General features: G+C 35.7%; 1 long non-coding RNA gene and 1 pseudogene across 1 annotated transcript; one reads left to right on the forward strand and one right to left on the reverse strand.

Moving 5' to 3' along the window:
- Positions 1-8,019: 8,019 nt before the first annotated feature.
- LOC129901309 (uncharacterized) lies at positions 8,020-9,097 on the reverse strand. Its single transcript, XR_008769808.1, has 2 exons — positions 8,655-9,097; positions 8,020-8,327 (listed from the first exon to the last, which is right to left on the reverse strand). It is a non-coding gene; the product is annotated as an uncharacterized LOC129901309 (long non-coding RNA).
- A 1,062-nt stretch (positions 9,098-10,159) lies between these two features.
- On the forward strand, positions 10,160-11,039 carry LOC129901307 (uncharacterized; annotated as a pseudogene).
- The last annotated feature ends 11,748 nt before the right edge of the window (positions 11,040-22,787 follow it).

The following is a 22,787-nucleotide window of genomic DNA, read 5'->3' on the forward strand; positions in this document are numbered from 1 at the left end:
CAAGTAGGCAACTTAATTAGAGGATTGTAATATAATATCAATATTTTTATATTCCTATAAGTAGCACAAATTGAAATCAATAAAAGCAAAAACCTAGTTGTTGTGCCACGTGTCAAGTTTAAAGACAAGAGCACTTTTGAAAGTCGGCCACAACTTTCAAGTGGGAACCCAAATCTTTCTGGTTTTGGATTTATCAATTAGTTTTGGACTCAGTTATTTTATTTGAGCTTTTTCCCTACACCTATAAATATTTCATTAAATTTATTTTTACATAAATTTTGATCTTGGAAGAGTTAGGAGCCGCAGTGCAGGCCAGAGAATTTTGGTTTCTTCTTTATTATTATTTTAATATCTTTTCTTTGAATGATTTATTGTAACTGCTTCATGTCTATTGGAAGTTAAAGTTCTCATTCTAGGATTATGGTAACTAATTAAACGATTGTTTAGTAATCTTGATTCGGCATATTCGGTTATCATATTAGTTGTTCTTATATTCTTGTTCTTACTATTTTGATGCGTGGATGCCATTGAAATAAATATATTGTCTACTTTTTAACTCGAGAGAGGAATAGAGGGATAGAATGTGGAATACAAGGGGCATGATTTTTTCTTGCATATCACTTGAATTGATTTGTGTTTAGAATAGAGATATACCTAAGTCCGTGATTGGTTCAAAAACTTGAAGATAACTTAATTCTACATAATTGGTCAAATTTATCCCCACTCAACGATGTAGTTAGGTTTTTTATTGTGGAAGATGGTTAGAGGTCGAGAGATTATTACCATATTATTAATTTTGTGAATCAATAACTAGATAATTAAATATGTTGATGAAAGTGATACTAAACATGATTATTAGTTAAACCATAATCCTAGATCGATTTTCATTGATTGTGTAAAAATATGTTATTTTCTTGGTTAATTGTTCACTAGCTCTTTTACTTTTATTTTTGGTTTAATAAATTATATTAATCTTTAAAATCCATGCTTAAATTAATAATTAGAATTAATATAATTTAGTAAATAGTTAAATTACAAGTCTCTGTGGGTTTGACATCTGACTTCTAAAAAGTGTCACTTTGTTACTTGCACGACTATGTATACTTGCTTGTGCTTTTGGATGAAATACTATGGCTACTGAGTATCACGTGTTTGGTACTCATACTATACTTTTGCACCCTGCAGATTATTGTACGAGTTCTTGCCATTGACATATGCCTCGTGCGAATCAGGTATGGATTGGAGACTTATGGTGAGCTTCTAGCATTCAAAGTTGTCCTTCTCCTTATTCTTTTATGATGGTCTAGTCTTTATTTTATATTTGGAGATGGTTCTGTATATTTTTTCGTGACTTAATTTTTAAAGTCATGATAGAACCTACAATAAATCACTAGTACGTAAGCCAACCTACATTCGAGATGGCAAGTAACAAAATATCAAGTAGAAATGACAAATAACAAGAGGTACAATATATACTTTGAACACAGTGTAATACATGAATAGAAGAAAATATATACAATCCAAAATGAGATCTAATCCCAAAATCTGCTAGTCACATGTACAATGCTACTACCAAAGAGTACAAGTCCCAAAAGTGGACTAGGATAGACAAACTTGTCTCAAATTGCAAAAGACTAGTCAACAATTATAACAATAAGAGGCAGTCCAAACCAGGACGCCAAAAGCTCACCCTCGCCTCATAATACCTCTGCAACCAGATCAATATCAACGTTAGTGATTGGTGCTCAGAACTGTATCACAAAATCAGATGCAGAGTGTGGTATGAGTACACAACAGATACCCAGTAGACATCATAAATTGACTGAGCTTGTGAAGTAAATACAATATGTAAAGAGAGAAAGTAACAACCACTAAAGGTCAAACGAGCGAAGCAATAATGGAAGACTAACTATAATGCAAACAAGTCTCAGAAAGAATAGAATGGAAAGAAAAGTAACTAAATATAACCTAACTGGACTCCCCAAAAGCCTAAACGGTACACTCATGCACAATTTAAAGTAAATAACCTAAACGGATCCCTATAAACCCGATGGGTACATAAAAAAAGCTACTACTATTTGTGAATGAGAACAAGTAAATCTAGAATATGGGAGTGCATAACCCAGACCTCGAACCAAGACTGAGACATCTGAAGAATTCAATAGAACCATATTTCCAGCTCTCAACTCAACTGAGGAGAATGTGCACATTACCTCATGACTCATGCCTTTATGACTTGACAAGCATATTGACCTTGTTTGGTGGGGGAAATACACCATACTCCATGTTGTAGCTCCAATGGTTATATGTCGGTTATCGGTATCTCCCACACATGGTATTACATTCCGAATATTGCATGACCTTGTACTATGTATTAGCATCAGATCATCAGTTTCATGCTAGGTTTACTTAGTCATTGCATAAGCATGTTCTCAGACTTATCCTTTTGTTATGTAATTTTTATGCATTTCCCCATACTCAGTATATTCCAAGTACTGACCACATAAATTTTTGCCTATACTATTTTAAAATATAGGCTCTAACGCTCTTTATCTGACTTGCAATTACTGCTATCCCAAATTTTGCTCAGTACCTAATTGGTGAGTTCTCATGACCCAAGGATGATTTTATCTTCCAACTTTTAGTATCTTATTTTAGCTTAAAATTTTAGAGTTAGCTACGAGATATGTCCTAGCAACTCACTTATGTTTAGAGTTTATTTTAGACACAAGAGTTCTGCATATGCGTAGATGTATTTAGATTTCTTTCTTAAGCTATATTAGTCATTTGAGACTCTATTCTAATTTTAAAGTTATTTTAGTTATGTATGTTATCTTAGTGTCATGGAGTCTCTAGAACTCTAGACACATGTCATATCTAAGGGGTAGTCATGGGTTATAATAAAGTTGGTATTTAGAGTATCAGGTTCAAGTGTATTAGGGTTTTTGAAAGACGCGTTCAGGGCTTCTTTCCAAGTGTTATCCCAAGTCATAACTTCTTAGATCAATAGTGAGGTTGTAGCTCCCGTGAAGCCAAATATGGATACATCGACAAATAGAGTCTGAAACTTCTCATGGATGAACCCTCCAGAATTTCATAGTTCTAAGGTAGAGGAGGATCCATAAGAGTTTATTGAGGGTATTCAAAAGATTATCAAGATTATTAGTGTTACTCTAGTTGAGAGTGCAGAACTATCTTATTATCAGTTAAAGGGAGTAGCTCAAATTTGGTTCACATAGTGAAAAGATGAAAAGGCTATTGATGTGTGTCCATTGGATTGGGATAAGTTCAAAGGAGCATTTCTATATCAATTCTTCCCTCTTGAGATAAGAGAGGAAAAGAGAGTTCATTAACTTTAGGCAAGGCAATATGAGTGTGAAAGAATATGCTTTGAAATTCAGTCAACCCGCCAAGTATGTTCCAACTATGGTGGCTAATTGTACAGCTCGTCTAAATATTTTTTTCTGGTGTCTCAAAGAAGGATGTGAAAGAATGTAGAATGACTATGTTGTTCAAAGATATGATGATTCATTCTCAATAGATTCAAGAAGAAAAGCTTAAGGATAGTGCTAGAGAGACTAAGAGGGCTCGGACCGATAGTGATGACTACTCTCATCAGAGATCCAGTGGTGGTGGTCGAACTCAGTTTCATCTAAACTATTCAGGCTCTACTCCATCTTTGACTAGTGCTTCAATGCCTAAGTATAAAAAAGATAGGGTGACTAAGACTAAGCCACAAGGTAATACTTCTATTGGATGCTCATACACCACATGTTAGAAGTGTGGAAAAGCCATTTGGAAGAGTGTTTGGCTGGTACTGGTGGATGTTATATATATGTTAAGAATGGTCATCAATTTAGGGATTTCCCTTTGGCTGCTAAAAATGGTAGAGATATTCGTCATCAGGCTCATCCTAGTGATTCAGCAGGTCGCTCGACTCAATAGGATACCTCATCTAGCTTTGGTGGCAAACGAGGTAGGTTTTATGATCTTTAGACTTGACAAGATCATAAGGATTCCCTTGATGTGTTCATTGGTATGTTACGAGTCTTGTAATTTGATATTTATATTTTGTTAGATTTGGGAGCAAATATTTTTTCATGACTCCTTATGTTGCTATAAGATTCGATGTCAGTCCTGATATCTTGTTAGAGTTTTTCCCAATCTCTACTCCTATTGGTGACTCAGTTTTAGCTAAATGGGTATACATAAATTGCTTGGTCTTAGTTTTTCATAAAATCACATCAATTTATCCAGTAGTGTTAGACATTCTTGATTTTGATGTCATTCTTAGCATGGATTGGCTACATTCTCTTTATGTCTTAGAGCCCGTTTGGATGGGCTTAAAAAAAGTAACTTTTATGTATGAAGTGCTTTTAGAACTTTGAAATGCTGAAAGTTATTTTTATAAATAAGCAGTTGAGTGTTTGGATAAAAGTGCTTATGATGTGAATTTTAGGGTTAAAAGAATAAAAAAATGTAGTTTGAGAATTTAGTTATAATATAAGGGATATAAAAGTAATTTCCATGGTCAAAGAAAATGATTTTAAGCACTTTGGAAAAAAAAGTTAGAAATCCTAACTTTTCATTTTTGACTGACTTTAAGAACTTTATGGCTTAAAGTCAGCATTAGACAAACACGTCCAAAAGCTAAAAAAAGAGCTTTAAGTTGGTTTTGACCAACTTAAAGCCAATCCTAACGGGCTCTTAGTCGACTGTAGAACCAGAATTGTAAAATTTCAGTTTCCTAGTAATCTAGACATTGAATAGAAGGGTAGTACTTCAGTGCCTATAGGACAATTTGTCTTTTACCTTAAGTCCTAAAATTTGATTTCCAAGGGTTTCATCTATCATTTAGTTTGGGTTAAGGATACTAGTTCTGAAACCCCAACTCTTTAGTTTGTTCCTATTGTCAATGAGTTCCTCCTAAAAGGGAAATTGATTTTGGCATAGACCTTCTTTCAGATACCCAACCTATCTCCATCCCTCCTTAAAAAATGGCTCCAGCCGAGCTTAAGGAGTTGATAAAACAGATAACGGAATTTCTAGATAAAGGTTTCATGAGGCCTAACTTTTCTCCATAGGGAGCTCCATTCTCTTTGTGCGTAAGAAAGATGGTTCTCTTAGAATGTGCATCGATTATTGACAGTTGAATATTTTCCAATAAAGAATAAATATTCCACTCCCAGGATTGATGACTTGTTCGATCAACTTTAAGATGCCTGTTTCTTCTCAAAGATAGACTTCGATCAGGTTATCACAAACTCAGAGTTAGATAATGTGGCATTCCAAAGACAACCTTCAGGACTTGGTATGGTCATTAAGAATTTTTCGTCATGTCTTTTAGACTAACAAATGCTTCTGCAACTTTTATGGATTTGATAAACTTGGTGTTCAAATAGTATTTGTATATGTTTTTCATTGTCTTCATTAATGATATTTTAATCTATTCTCGGAGTGAGGATGAGCACGCAAGCCATTTGAGAATTGTCGTTAGATTCTTAAGGACCGTCAACTATTTGCTAAGTTTAGCAAGTGTGAATTTTAGTTGAGGTTGGCAGCATTCCTTGGCCATATTGTTTTAAGAGAGGGCATATAAGTTGATGTTCAAAAGATCGAAGTGGTCAAGAACTGGCCAAGAATTATTTTTGCCTCAGATATCAAAAGTTTCTTGGGTTTGACTGGTTGCTATAACTGATTTATGGTGATATTTTCCTTTATTGTTTCACCTTTGACCAAGTTGAGTGAGAAGAAAGTCAAGTTTCAATAGTCTGATGCTTGTGAGAAGAGTTTTTAGGAGTTGAAGACTTGACTTACTACAACGCCAGTTTTGACTCTACTAGATGGTTTAGATGGTTTTGTGGTGTATTGTGATGCTTCCTGAATTTGTCTTGACTGTGTATTGATGCAACATTGAAAGGTAATAAGTTATGGTTCTAGGCAACTTAAAGTTCATGAGAAAAATTACCTGACTCACGATCTTGAGTTGGAGGCACTGGTTTTTTCCTTGAAGATTTGGAGGCACTATCTCTATGGTGTTCATGTAAATGTGTTCACCGATCATAATATCTTTTATGAAAGAGGAGCAGGGCCATTTTCTCATACTTTCTTAGTGTGCCCTCCTTTCTTCGAGTGCCCCTCTCTGTTCAGTGGGTTGTATAGTTAGGAAAGGTTTTCGATCGAAGCTCTCGAACCTATTCCGAAGTCACTTTAGGATTCGGATAGGATTAGAGGAGGTGATTATGGAAATGGGGTTGGAATGATAAGAGGCTCTAGATTTGACGGCTCATGTTATAGACGAATGCGAGGAATGGGTTGCCATTTAAACTAGAAATGCTTTTTCTCGGCTAAAAAAATAGATTACTCATGTGTTTAATCTAAGGATTTGCGCCCAAAGGATGTGTCTTGAATTATTTAAGGATTATGACATAAGATTGTTGTACCATTTCGGTAAAGCTAATATTATGGAGGATGGTGTTAGTAGATTTTCCATGGGTTGTGTTTCTCATGTTGAAGATGAGAAAAAGAAGTTGGTTCAGAATGTTCATAGACTTGTCTATTTGGGAGTTCGTTTGGTTGATTTAGAAGAGGGTGGATTTATTGCTCAGAGTGGTTCAAAATCTTCTCTTGTGAGTGATGTTAAAGCAAAAAAAAATAAGGATCCAATCTTGGTTGAAATAAAGAAAATGGTTCCTAAAAAGCCATTGAGTCTTTCTCCTAAGGAGGAGATGGTGTGCTTCAATACCAGGATTGGTTGTGTGCTCAAAATGTTGGTAGTTTGAGGCAGAAAATTCTAATAAAAGCTCATAGTTCTCGATATTCAATTTACCCGGGATCCACTAAGATATACTGTGACCTACAAGAAGTCTGTTAGTGGAATAGCATGAAGAAGGATATTGTAGAGTTTGTGGCTAAGTGTCCAAATTGCCTACAAGTTAAGGTTGAGCATCAAAAACCGGTGGTATGACTTAGAACATTGAAATTCCTACTTGGAAGTGGAAAGATTTTAATATGGACTTCATTGCAGGTTTTTCTCAAACGCATTGACAGTTTGATTCTATATGGGTGATTTTAGACTGGATGACTAAGTCAACACATTTCCTTCTGGTTAAGACTTCTTATTCAGTCGAGGATTATGCTAGACTTTACATTCGAGAAATGGTGAAATTGCATGGTTTCCATTATCAATCATTTTTGATAGACAGTTCACATCTCACTTTTGGAGATCATTTACGAAAGGTCTTTATACTTAAGTTAAGCTTAATACAACTTTTCAACCAGAGATCAATAGCCATGCCAAAAGGATTATTTAGACTTTGGAAAACATGTTGAGAACTTGTCTGATTGATCTTAAAGGTAATTTGGATGGTCATTTTCCTTTGATCGAGTTTTCTTACAATACTAATTACCACTCCAGTATTCAGATGGATCCATTTGAGGTATTTTGTGGTAGGAGGTGTAGGTCTCCTATAGGATGGTTTGAGATTGGTGAAATGTCACGATCCGATTTCTCAGGTCATGATGACGCCTACTATGACCTACCAATAGGCAAGCCGACCCCACTATATGAAAACATATTTTTAGCAAGGGGAAATTTGGTTGTTAAAGGTCTTGATCCGATCTCTATTTATCAATAATGACTGAAATGAATTCGGTCTTCAGAGGTCGTTAAAAGTTCTGTTGGTAAAAATTAACGACCAGATTCTCAATATGATCGTTAAAAATACATTAGCGATGACAAGAGATCCAGTCGTTATACTTCCTTTTAGTGACCAAATTTTCCTTTCTTTAATAATAATTCCTGTCGTTAAAACCTAGATTACACTAACAAATTCGGTTGTTATAAGTTCTTTTGGTGACAGGTTTACCTTTGCTAATTGTCTAATATCTTTCAACAACTAATAGTTCAAACATATATTGTAAAACTAAATATTAATCGTTCTTTTCACAAGTATTCATATATATATATAATTAACATATCTAAAAGCATCATATTACATAAAAATATAACCATTCAAATTGTACAATATTATCTTTATCAACTTTAAAATAAATACAATCATAAAATTTCAACAAGAAAGAGAACATCTTTAACCATCCTTTACAAAACATAAAGAAAAATTGGTTCCTCTTGTGCTTCAACTTGCTATGAAGCTGTTTTTGTTGGTTGCTAAAATCTATCCTTCATATCTAAAGTCAACCCGCTTTTGCATAGATACATTTTAGTCTATTAACAACCAACAATTGAACGAATAACAGTGGACTTGATGTTATCAGGTTTGGTTTCTTATGAAGATTGTCCTCCTTGGCATTGACAACAAATTGTCCTGATCAATAAGGAGTGGAAATGAGAAATCTTTAGAAATAAATATACGTGTCCAATAACACAAACATGAAATAGAGCAATAAAGCTGGAAGAAAAAATGACGAATAGAATTAACATATTTTCGTAAACCTAAATAGTTGAAGCAATTACAAGATTCATGAAATAGAAAATAACGCATTCACAAACCCTGGCAGATGCAAGCAAGTAGGCATATATGCATGGTAAAAGGGTGCTTGAAATCAATCATAGGCACCAAATAATTATCAAGGAGCTTCAGGTAAAGGACCTAGAGAACGAGAAACTGAAACTGACAGAAAATCTTATATACCAAGAAACTTGAATGGAGAGTGGCTTCAGTCTTAGTGATCCGAAGGATTTTTCCTCCCACATGTCTATCTAAGTTATGAGCAGACTCAACATTAGCGTTGATGCAATAGTCAAGGAAGAAAAAGACGAAGGTGAAGATCCCGAGGCTGAAACCAAGGCAGAAGAGTCTGCATCTGAAGATTATGAACTCAAGAAAGTCCTAAGAAATGTTCCTTTTTCTCAAAAACAATACTTTGTTGTGCTATGTTTCTTAAATCGTGAAGAATCTGGAAATAGTTTCATTCATAGTTTAAATTATAAGAGTTTTCTCAATCTTGCATTATCGGTGTTTTAGGGATAGATTTATCAGTAATTTGGCTCCGTGTAACAAAAAAAAGAATATCAAAATACTTGATTGAGATATAAGTACTAAATTAAGAAGGAAATAGTAAGGACTTTCTTATTCTTTTTACGTTTTCTCAGTGTTTACACTTTTTATCTAGTATAAATAGGCAAAAAGAGGAGAATTATAAGTAGAGTGGTTCAATAAATGTGACAGCAGAGATATCAAAAGGATAACATCTTGTTCTGAAAGCAACTATCACCAATAAAATATAGATAATGTATGTAAGATCCAAAATGATAGAACAATTGATTCTATGCTACTTTATTTATCAATAGAACAGTAAAGCAACTAGATACTAATGGAATAATTTAACTTACAATGATATTGAAAGGTATCTAAGCAATTCGTTTGCACCGTATAATAATTTTAAATCATAGCATAAATTAATACCTCCACAAAGAAATGAGATTAAAAAAATAATGCCAATGGAGAACTCATATATAAAAAAATAATGCCAATGGATAACTTTATAACAGTTAAGATACACTTTCCATAACAAACTTAATCAATATCGACAAATCTACCTTTTATGCATTAGAAAATTACTACAATGTCTAGCTACCATCCTTGAAAGGTTTCATTTCTCTTATTGAGAAGAAATAACTTTTTACTTTTTTTTGATTAAATGCAAGTAATTAAGTAAGAGGGACATATTCGTTTGTCAAGAATCCAACAGGAACTGGGGAGACTCGAAAGTGGACAAATTCGAGTAGAGGAGATGTAATGTTGAGCACAATTATAATCTAGGTTGAGGTAAGACTTTTTATCGAACTCCAAATGTACTCCCAAGTGTACATGTACATTAAAGAAAGGAAAATGAGGATTAGAGAAGCTAAATTATATAACACGTGTTGTATATTTAACAAAGCTAAGAGATTGAAATTCCGCAATTGTAGTAGGATCCTAGCTTCTCCTATTCCATTTTACAACTGATTCTTCTTTTAACAAGTAAAGAGCTTCAGAAATCTTATGACTGAACCATGAGAAGACACCTTTAGTGAACTCACTAAATCTATCAATACACTTTCAGAGGAAGAACAGAGAGGTAAAGAAGTAACTGAAATTTACTGAATGAAGCAACACATAGCTTGTTTAGGGACAGCGAACAACTCTTGTCGTACCTTCAGCCGAAAATTTCAAATGTCTGCTGCCAATAGCTCAAGTGACTTGTATTCAGAGATGGAGGTGGACACATTTATACATATTTTCACTTTGCGCTATCATTAGTAGTATCTTCTTAAATCTTTCCGACATGATGCCCAAAAACTTGGAAGTGCTAAGGATACAACACTTGCACTTGGTGTCGTTGCCTCTGCTGATGGATCGGTATGGAAAAGATTGGCTCCACTACGATGATGGATGCCATCAAAATGGAAGTCATAACACCAAATGTTGAATGTCCAGATGAGGGATCCATAAGTATCGAATTTCACATGCCTCCCATTTGTTCTCCCCTAGATCGCCTTGGTAGGCCTACGGAGGCAACAAGTAATTTCAAAGCAGTTGTCAGACACTATCTTGAGTCCTACAATGATTGAATTGATAGAGTAGTGCTTGATTGGAGGAAAAGTTGCATGGATGGCCTACCTGAATATATACTTTTTGGATACTGATAGTTCCCAATTTGACGCTGCACTACTACCTGCCATTGCTGCCTTTTCTCTTCTGAACATTCTAGTAGTGTCTTAAAATAAAGATGGGAGAGCAGTTCTTGTTTTTGAGGACCATGTCTAATTGAAATTAGAGAAGCAACCAGCCAATACAGAGAAAAGAAAATTAAAATTGAGCTCTCCACCATTAATGTGCTTACTTCACAAGAACTACATCCTAGCTGATCCCACAGTAGAGGAAGAGTTTATAATAGAAACGGTTGTAACTGTGGTATTAGATTTGTCTGAGCAGCTTGTTTCACTTTATAAATTAGGGGTACCAGTTCTTGCCCATACATCAGTCATCGAGGATTGCGTGGCACTAGTAAGACGCAGAATAAAAGAGATTTAGAGTGTCTTGAATGAACCTATTTTTTATATAGAGGTAGAAAGAAAGATTTTCCTTGCACCATATATAGCATTCAGCAGACAATCATATTTGTTTTTAGGATTGAGAACCTAAACAACTGAACTAGACAACTCTTTTGAAAAAGTGCATTAGAAAGGTAGCTTTAGTAGCTATGGATTGCAGATTCAATTTTGGTTAGCTACTTCTTAGTGGAAAATGCACATTATTAGTTATTAGTGAACTTTTTTATCATGTCATTAAACATATTATTTGTTAAGAAAAAGCTTGTTTAGAGAAATATCATAAATAATAAGTAGCATACAACTTGTTGGAATTTCTTACCATACGTATACAGTTTCAAGCATATAGTCCCAGATTCTCATCCATTCCTTTCACTCGAACCCCTATAACACTTAAGCACAGACTTGAGGTACATAAGCCATTTTTCTTGTTAAAAATTAAGACACAAGAAATTGATACCACTAAATCAAGAAATCACTAAATTTTAGTTTTTAATGTAAATGAAACTACATTTTTGCAAATAGCATCTGATGAATTGCATACCCAACAAAATTAAAAACAAGAACAGATAATTGATGCTACACTAGAAACAATGAAATGAATAATATGAGACCCATGAATGTATAAATGGTTGTGTGTGTTACCTCATTCACGAAATTGAGTGTGATTCCTAAAAGTTTTCAAATAAATAATCGATAGACTTGTGTCTTCAACAGCAAAATTCACTACTGTAAGTGGAATTTTAAGAAGTGATGATGTAGAAACTTACAACATGAATGAGAACAAATCCTAAGATCAATTCACCAGTAAGGCCTAGAGAACCCTAATTTGCAATGACGAGAGGAAAAATCTTAAATCTTTTTTTAGAAAATATAAAACCAACAGTTCACCCAATTGGTACACTCTTGTAGAAAAATAGGAAATCGAGAATGGAAAATCAGTTGCTACTCTTCTACAAGCAAAAGAGAGATAAGATTTGAAGTGAGTTTGTTATAAATTACAACAAGCAAAGGTAAAATTACTAACTTATGTAGAAATGTATGCCAAACGCTAGGAGGAAAATCGAGATGAGGGCAAAGTAAATTACAGACAAAAATGAAGATGTCACTTATTTATACGTTTTCAAACACAACACACCTTTTCACGGCCAAAAAGCTAGAATAATTTGCCCAGATATAATGCTTGGAGCCCACCTTATCGAAATTGCCCCCAGACCGCCATAGTCGTCTAATAGTTAATGTTATACCCCATACTTTTGTAACTTGGAAGGTTCTTAAGCTTCTTAAGTTTCTTGATAGGCTCTTTCTTGATAGGCTCTTTCTTGAAAGGTTCTTAAGCTTCTTGGAAGTCATCATGTGAGCCGGATAATCTATAATACTACCAAACAACTCTAGGGAAGGGAGAATGTGACACTCCATAGTAGGGAAAATTGGAAATATGGTTATAAGAATTCGGAAGAAGTTGGAGGCCAACTAATAAGTTGTAGGACTCGACTTAAATACGTAAGATATCAACTTGAAAATATTACATTCTTAAGGTACTTGAGTTCATACCAAGCTTATGTAGCAAAGATTACATAAGTTCGTAAAGTAAGACGAGATTACAAACCCACGAGTAGGAAAAGGAGGTGACACATGGCAGTAAGAGGGAGTGCCACATGGCACCAGATGGAAGTGCCATGTAGAAGTAGGTGAAGCAAGGGGGTGGGCCCCCACATGCCACATGGCAGCCCCTAAGTGGAGGAGGTGATGCATTGGCCCACTAAGGGCTTGACACGTGTCACCACTTAGGGGATGACATATGTCACCCCCAAGATGGCATATATATATATAGGTTTTATGACTTTTCAACTCATCCTTGTCCCATAAGTTACATCTTCATCCAAAAAATTCAAGGAGAGAAGAAACTCTAGCTAGAGAGAAAGAGAGAGCTTCAAATTTGGGGAGAAAAAAAGGTGAGTTCTCCGATTTCGTTACATGAATTAATTATATAGGGTATACCAAGAGTGTATGAAGGTGTTAGTAATATAAATATATGGTTTCAATAGGCCCCAAAATGATAGCAAATAGCCACGAAGTTTCAGCCATGCTAGAAGAGCTTCCGAGGTGAGTTTTGGCGAGTTTTCGGCAAGGTAAGGTTTTCCCATTTAAATTGGAGTTTATGATGTTTTTATGAGGTGTATTACATGTCTTAAATGAGGCTGTAAGTGGAAAAATTGCATAAGGATGCTTGACGTTAAAAACAAACTAAATTAAAGTCGTTAGAGTTAAATTGAAGTCGAGAAGTGTGTTGTGATTGTGGTGTTGCAGTTGCAGATGGTTTGATTGCGTGTTTCATGGATGGAAAGTGTTATAATAAGGGTGTGGGTGTTTCTGGTTTCATCCACACAATCCTTCGTTTCGTATGGTTAAAGGTTTTACGAAACAAAGGTTAAGAACTCTATTTTGGTATCATAGTTTTGAGCGAGTTGGTTGGAGTTTATATTCTGTAATGTTGAAGTGATTTTACTTGTATATATGCTGCTGTTTCTTGTTGTTGGTTGTCTATGGTAATTAAGAATGTAGTTGGAAGTTTGGATAGGGCAAGTTATAGGGGAGATGTTGCCCAATTTTTGGTAACTTCGGAACTAGTAATAAACTAGTCGAGGGAAATGGATAAGGAAATGATTCCTATAAATACTTGTTTATAAAGTTAGAAATTGGAAAGTGAAAGGTTAATAACCTTAGTATTGTTTTAATGTTAAATAGGTTCAAAAGATGACGAGGCGAACGTGGTTAAGAGTAATCTATAAAAAATATGTGAAGCTACCTTCTTTCTCTTGGCATACTTTTGACATAAGTATGTAAGGCTACCCTTCTTCTCTCTTAATATGTCTTTGGCATAAGTATGTAAAGATGTACCTTCTTTGTTTTGGCATGTCTTAGAATTAAGTAAGGATTAATGTGAGCTTTGGGGGTAATTCCATTCATAAGTCTCGAGGGTGATTCATGATTTCTGTTCTTAGAGATTCTTCGATAGTTAATGTCCTTGGCTTTTATAAGTTACTTTGTATCATCTTGATTCATCCCTATAATTTCTAAAGCTCTTTTGAATGATCAATAGTGATATTTGAGGGGTGATTGATACGACTATCATCCTGATTTTTGAATGACAATTCATCTTTATTACTTCATTGAGTCTTTGACAATGTTTTAAATTGTATTTAGTTTCTTACTAATCCACTCGTGGATGACTCAATGCTTCTTTCACTGAGCCCAGGCCAGGATATGTTATCAAGCGTACTTCTCTACATTGTTCGCCGTGCCCCGACGTGAGGGGGCAGGTATGACATGTACACGGTTTGTGGCATATGTTGGGCCATGTACACATATGCTGATGTCTGATGATATGATATGATATGGCCATCTAATATGATATGATCTATTACGAAAATATTCCCTACTCTGGAGTATGTTGTGCTGTGGCGCCAGTGATGGGAGGGCGATCACGTTTTGTTCACCGAGTTCCCTAATAGGGCCGGATATGACATATGTTTTTTCGTATACATTATCTGTGTTTGTGATAAGTATTTTGACATTCTGGATATTTTGCCTATTTTCTGCACATTCTGTTCTGGTTATGACTTTATTTATTACAGTCCATGCTTTACATATTCAGTATATTTTCCGTACTGACCCTCTTTCCTCGAGAGCTACGCTATATGCCCGCAGGTACATACGTTTGAGTTGCCGATCCACTTGCATAGGACATCTACTCTTCCGTTTGACAGTGCTCCTTTGTCCGAAGCCCATATTTTGGTACTGACCTTTCTGTAACCTATATTTATACATTGGTCAGGGGTACGATGGGGCCCTATCCCGTTATATGATTATGATATCGTTCTGTAGAGGTTTGTAGATATGTATTTGTGTATTCTTTATATATTTTAGGCTTTTGTGTTCCGTGATGGCCTTATCGGCTTTCGTGAGCTGTATCTATTTTCGTGCGCTATCTAGTGACCTTAATTAATTTATATATTTTTTTATTCTGCTAATATACTAATTTGGGCTAAGGGTACGTATGGGTGTCCAACTCAGGTACGAGTCATGGCCTACGGGATTGGGTCATGACAAAAGTGGTATCAGAGCGGTCCTTCCTTGGAGTGTCTATAGACCGTGTCTAGTAGAGTCTTATTTATTGCTGTGTTGTGCGCCATATCTATAAATAGGAGGCTACAGGACATTTAGGATGTTACCTTTCTTTCATATCTAATATCGTACGATAGATCTGAGTCATAGGAAAACTTATTATATTAACCTTGGATGTTATCAAAAGGATGACAACAATAGAAGGAAGTGACTGATGATATTGGAAGTCACAAGGCACGCAGGTAAGCAAAGGCACAAAAATATCTGTTGCGTAAGGTATTAAAGTAGAACTGAAATGTAAATTTGTAAAGTGAAAGGAAGAGTAGACAGGAAAGTGTAATAGGGGAAGTTCCAGTGGACGTATGAGGTAAGTCTATTTTCATACTATTGATTGTGGGCACCCTGTGTGGCTGCGATATGATGTGATATGATACATATATATGTATCTTTATACATGTTGGCCCTGTGAGGCACTATTGGTATTTTCTATGTGCAGATTTGAGATAGTAAGAAATACAGAGGAAACTCTGCCCAAATTTTCCTAGAAATAAAAAGAGAATGAGATACAGGGCTATAGTATGTCTTGAAAGGTCGTGCCTACAATAATGATGAGATTTGGCTAAACCACGAGTATGCTAACCTCGAGAAATAAGTTAATTGCTGAATTGATGGCAATAGAAACTAGGAGGTCAAAATTTATATGGTAAACCAAAGTTGGAAAAGACTCGTGACCCTAGGGAGATGATTTAAACAAGACTGGTAGTTCTGGATAGAACGATATATTAAGACACCGACGAAATTGATATACAGGGATAAACTGTGACGAACTATAATTAAAAAGAGTAACAATATGATTTAGACAAGTGTGCAAAGGAAATAAAATTGTGATGGATATGAAGTATTAATTGGATAGCTTGGGAGATATTAAGGATAAGACTAACTAAGAAGGGTAAGTAACCGATAGTAAGAATCATAAAAAAGGTTAAGAAGTGTTATACTATAGGGTGGAATACGAACAGGATATGATGTGAATATAATGAGGATTGTTATGAAAATAACTAAAGCCTAGTGAGAAAGTGGCTAGTGATAGGACGTAGTCCGTGTAATAAGAATATAAGGGTAAGTGTGAAATGAAAAAATGGGCTATGGAACAAATAAGAAAGACTTATCAAGTTCCGTAGGGAGAGTTGCGAATAAATATTATGCGATAATGGAAAGGATAGCGAGCATAAGGAAAGAAAGAGAAACTGAAAGGAGTAAGCAAGAAAAAAAATGAGATGACAGTGTAACAATAGGTCATGACATGTGTAGCCGAAGATATGAATGCTAAAAGTGAAGGAATTATGAAAGACCAAGCTGTAGAAGGATGAGAAACAAGATAGAATGGGTGTTAGGGAATGATTGGTAGGATACGAATAAAGATGGATGGACAGAATATGTTTTGGAAATGAGAAAAAGGATTATGTGGAAGTAATGTATTCCGAATATTACAGAGGTAGTATAAGATCCCTTTTGTGCGGAATAAAAGATAGACATAGATGGGATAAATGATAAGAGAAATCTACGGAAGCACCCAAGATAGATATGATTAAATGAATACAAATACGGAACGAAAGGGGAACTTACAATATGAACTTAAAAGTGCAATACGACTACATGGTTAGAAAGTAAGGCCCTAATTGAGGCGAACTTGGTATGTTGTTAAGAAAATTAAAAGCCGGTGTTGGGTACACAGTAAGGGCAAGGGGTATAAGGTATAAAGGGGTGGCACGTGCACACAACGTCGCCCCGATAATAGTGGAATCCTTAAGAGATAAAAGACGGTAAACTTAAGGAATAAATGGTGCAATATACATTTATCTGAATAAACAAAGGATATAGGTTGGGATAAAGCTACTCCTGCAAGAGAACCTTGGACAATTATCATCAGAATACAAGTATTTCCTAATTGAAATTGGAACGACTAAAAGTGCTAATTAACTTTTGATAAAGATAAGTGAAGTGTGGCCTAGGATGAGTTGTTCCATGGGTCACATTACACAAGTACAGATTAATAGATGAGATGTCGTACTATGTTTGGAAAGGTTCTCGTCGCTTTATGACTTATTCAAGGTTTCGTACGTATAGAATCAAGTTATAAAGGATGAAGAAAGAGATGGACATGATATGGTACCAAGCAAATTGGGAAAAGAGATTGGATGAGTTTTGAGATTGGACAAAGGTATAAGTACCCCCCCCCTTAGGGGGGGAAGCGGGTGAGAAGAATGCAAGGGCAAGATAGAAACAATGGATACTACAATATAGCGGACATGGATGTTTGAACTTCAAGAAGATCCCATGCTGAAGCAAGTTAAAAGGGATGAAAGCCAACAATAATGGGATAGAAGTCAGAATGGTATTTAAGGCGGTGTCAAGAAGTTTTTGGCAAAACCCTGCATGACATAACATTAAAGGATGGGTGTGTATAAAAAATAAAGGGTACTACTAGAAAAGGGTATCGAATAACTCAAGAGATTGTGTGAAGGATAATGATACCATGCGGGGTCAAAAGCCAAGATGTTATCTATAGCATGGTCGCAAATGATGTTGCGATAGATAAATAACCAAGGAAAAGGGACAGCAAGCCCCCTATAATTGGAAGTGAGAAGAACAAGGAGTGAATAAAAGAAAAGAAAGAAGTATGATAAGATGGGACAAGCGAGTTTCAATGTGAATGAGATAGGTAAAGCAGAATGAACCCGAAGACGAAAATACTACGTCTACCTCATACAAGTTGTACCAACAGGGAGATGCAACCTATGAATATGCATGTGTTATGTATAGGGACAAGTGAATAAGTACGTGGTAAAAGGAATAAGTGTTCAATAAGGACAATACAGTTATAATATTTTGGATACGTTACAGAGAGGTAGAGAAGAGATATCCGTACTTGTTCCCTATATCCAAAGGTAGTCTAAACTCCTAAAAGGTTTGGAAGACAACGTTTATAGAGAACTCCCGAAAATCCTCGTAAAACCCTATAAGATGAGTTAACGTTCGAGGACGAATGTTCTAAAGGGGGGAAGAATGTTATACCCTATACTTTTGTACCTTGGAAGGTTCTTAAGCTTCTTAAGTTTCTTAAGCTTATTAAGTTTCTTGGTAGGATCGTAAGTTTCTTAAAAGGTTCTTAAGCTTCTTAGAAGTCACCATGTGAGCCGGGTAATCTATAATGCTACCAAACAACTCAAGTAATAAGTCGTGGGACTCGAATTACGTACGTAAGCTACAAACTTTAAAATCTTACATTCTTAAGCTACTTGAGTTCATACCAAGCTTACATAGAAAGGATTACATAAGTTCGTAAAGTAAGAGGAGATTACAAACCCACGAAGAGAAAAAGAAGGTGACACATGGTAGCAAGAAGGAGTGCCACGTGACAGCAGCTGGAAGTGCCACGTGGCAGAAGCTGAAGCAAGGGGGTGGGCCCCCACATGCCATGTGGCAGCCCCTAAGTGGAGTAGGTAATTCATTGGACCATTAAGGGCTTGACACATGTCACCACTTAGGGTATGAAACGTGTCACCCCCTAAGGTGTGTAACATCCCCTAAAAATGTTGTATACGATATTTCAATTCTCGCCTAAATATGATACAACTTCTGTATTTTGGGTATAACCTTTCATATGATTATCCAAATTGGATGATTCAAATTTTTGAGTAACCACAAGATCATTACCTACAACTTTTGTGATACCATACTTTAAGTTTCGGAGGATAAGTAGGTCAAATTAATTAATTATTGTAAGATAGGATGCTGTGCCGGAATGGAGTATTTATAGAAGAAAAATCATATCTCACTGTAGGATTATCGAAATTGGTTGATTCTTAAACTATATGAAACTATACTTCCATATCTACAATTATTATGAAGACACCAAATCCTACTAAGGAATTTATTATATTCAAACGTAGCTCCAAAAAAGAGTATTCTGTTAAAAAGAACTCATCTCACATACCATGGAAAGATCTAGATACATTTGACATCACTCATGACATAAATTTTCCTCCATTTAACATCATCCATGACATCACAATTTTCCATTAAATTTTCAAATTTTTTCTTTATAATTATTTTATTTATTGTTAGGTCCCTCTTCTACACCTATAAATACCCACCTTATTTCCTCATTTTATTCATCAAGCTTTCTCAAACAACTCTTCTCTCTATCTACTTCTTTACTCATTCTCAAATATAGTTTTAGTTCTTAGTAGTGAATAAATACTATTCCGGTGATTCATATACTCCGGGTAGTACATAAAATGTTCCGACAAGGAGAAAAGCTAGGACTCAAGAGTGTTCATTAAGTCCTTCGATTCCGACTAATGCTTCGAATTCCAGGTATGTAAGACTTCAATGAGAGTATTTCTTCCACTCTCATGTCTAAATTATTTTTATTATATGATAAATTATATTTATTATCTTTAAGCTCTACTCTAAGTTATGTGGGTGTTTATCCATGGGTTCTTCCACCCATGTAGTCCAAAAAAACTCTTTCAATAAAGTCTCTTGATTTCAAGTAATATTTTCTTATGGTAATTCTTATTTTTACTTAATAGTATGAATCATGGTTAAACTAATGATTATTGGTCTATTTTGATGCGACATAATTTAATATGTATGAATTGGTGGTTTGCAAGTAATTCCTCTATTTATCTATTTAAAGGTTCTTGAAATTCATGGTGGGTTGTTTAAAACATGATTTTTAACTAATGAATTTCAAAGTATTTATGTATATTTATTTATATACACATTTGCAAGTTGAAGTGATTTGAACCCACCTAGTTTTACTATGTTTTTAATAAAATTTGTCTTGAAAGCTTTGACTTCAAATGAAAGTTTATGATAGTAATATCTATGATCAAAAGAGAGTCTTATGAAATGAAAGAATGATGAAATAATATGAATGATGGATTCTTTATGCAATAAGGACAATTCTTGCATATTTGAATTATCAAATGTTTTAATGAGCTATTCTACCGAATATGATATTTGAATTCTCAAGTTATATGCTATGAATATTTTGAAGTATTAAACTATTCCGTGAGATTGACTTAGCATCGAATGGGTCATTGAGGTGAGATTCGGTAAGGGAGTCCTAGTAGCAACCCCTTGTCTCATTAACTATGTGCCAACATCGGAGCCCTTGTAGGCTTAGGCGAATTGATCCATAAATAGCCCTTAAAGTTAAAGTTAAAGAAATGAATGAAGTTGACGGAGTTTTAATTGGCAAGTAGTCTCCTCGGCCAACGTAGGGGGTTATGTTGGATTCCATGTAATAGCTCGCATGGTCTTAAATGTCGGTTATGGTTATTTTCCCATAAAATGAATATTTTAAAGGATATCTATATGATTTATTATGCATGCATTACATTATGTTCCATATTACATAAATGTTATAATGTTTTCTCAATATTCATGCATCCTTACATACTTAGTACATTCAAAGTACTAACGCATACTCTTTTGCCTATATGATATCACCATGTAAGGACCAGTGCTCCTCCTCATTCTCCTCCACATGGCTACTTGAGATTTCATTGAAGACTACTTTTGGTGAGTTCCCATGTTCCGGGAATAATACTCCTTTGTCTTTCTAGCTTATGTATGATATGTTAAGATATTTTACTATGACATTTCTTCTATTATGATTGAAGGTGAGCTAGGGACTTGTCTTAGCCCCGTTAAATATAATAGTTAGAGATATTTTTGGACATATAAAAGTTGAAGATTTACTATTATGATTTCCGCTTGTTTATTTATCATCATTACCTATGAAAGGCTAAAAGAATGTTAAGAGGCTTGTTTGAGATACTTTTGGGTTCCTCATTCGCCATGTCACGTCTAGGCCCTAGGCTTGGGTCGTGACAAACTTGGTATCAAAGCCTGAGATTTTAAATGGTCCTTGGAGTCCAACATACCACATCGAATAGGGTCTTGTTCATGGTTGTGAAGCGCGCCATAATTATGAAGAGGAGACTATGAGGCGTTTAGGAAAATTTTCACTTCTTTCAAATTTATGTCGTGCCTTAGTGTGTCCTAAGCTTTTATTTAACTAACGACCCATTTCATGTTCTCTAGATAATGACTCGTGGAAGAGTACTTCGAAGAGCAAGGGTTGATGATGAGGACCAAACTCCTCCGGTTTCCAATGCCCAACATCATGAGAACGGGGTAACCCATGCCGAGTTTCATAGTGTTATTACTTTGTTAGCTCAAGTCGTAGCCAACCAAGGGAATCTAGGTGTTCCTCCTCCCCAAATGCAAAATCCAGCCTCTAGGATTCGAGATTTCCAAAGGATGAATCTGCCCGAGTTTGATGGTTTTAAACTAGATGAGGACCCTATGGAGTTCATTAATGAGATGTATCGGATTGTGGCTATCATGGGTGTGCCACCAAATGAGAAGGACGAGCTAGTGGCCTATAAACTCAAAGGTGTGGCTCGAGTGTGGTACGTTGGGTTGTTGAGAGGGATGAAGAAATATGGCTGATAGGATGGGAAGAGTTCAAAGGTGCCTTCCTAGACCACCTCTTCCCATTAGAGCTAAGGGAGGCCAAAATCTAAGAGTTCATCAACCTCCGTCAAGGGAGTATGAGCGTGAGGTAGTATGCTCTCAAATTCACTAAGTTGTCCAAGTATGCTTCCTTTATTGTCTCCGATCCAAGAGCTAGGATGAGCAAGTTTATTTTCGGTGTCTCAAGCTTGGTGTCCAAGGAGTGCAAAATGGCCATGTTGGTCAAGGAGATGGATATCTCTCGGTTAATGACTTACGCAGAACAAATTGAAGAAGAGAAGCTTAGAGAGAGATCAAGGGGGTTCAAAAAGGATAGAGTGGATGGTGGAGGGTTTAACCCTCAAAGGTCATGGTAACAATGGCAAAGGCCAAGCTGGGCAATGATTTATGGGACAAGATTCTACCAATACTCTTCCTCCAAGGTTCAACAAGGACAAGAGTGGTAAACCAATGATTCCAAGAGAGAATGTTGCTACTCAAATTTTCCCCACTTGCAAGAAGTGTGAAAGGACTCATAAAGGGGAATGCTTAGCTGGCTCCAATGCATGCTTTAAGTGTGGCAAGCTGGGCCACCATGCTAAGGATTGTAGAGATGGTGGTGGTAGGACTCAACGCCAAATTACTCTTGGTCAACAAGTCCAAGGAGGTGTCCAACGCACCAACCGCTTTTATGCCTTACATGGGAGACAAGAGGTTGAGGATGCATCCAATGTCATTACCGGTATGTTAAAGGTCTTTTCTTTTGATGTGTATGCACTATTAGATCTGGGTGCAAATTTATCTTTTGTTACTCCATTCCTTGCTAATAGATTTGATGTTTTACCTGAAATATTATTAGAGCCCTATTTGGTGTCTACCCCCGTTGGTGAGTCAGTTATTGCTAGAAAGGTCTATAGGTGTTGCCTTATATCTATCTTGCACAAAGTTATTCCTTGTGATCTCGTTGAACTTGACATGATATATTTCGATGTTATTCTTGGGATGGATTGATTACATGCATCTAATGCCTCCATAGATTATAGGACTTGTCGAGTCAAGTTACAATTTC

Source organism: Solanum dulcamara, chromosome 8 (assembly GCF_947179165.1).
Source record: "Solanum dulcamara chromosome 8, daSolDulc1.2, whole genome shotgun sequence".
Lineage (NCBI taxonomy): Eukaryota > Viridiplantae > Streptophyta > Magnoliopsida > Solanales > Solanaceae > Solanum > Solanum dulcamara.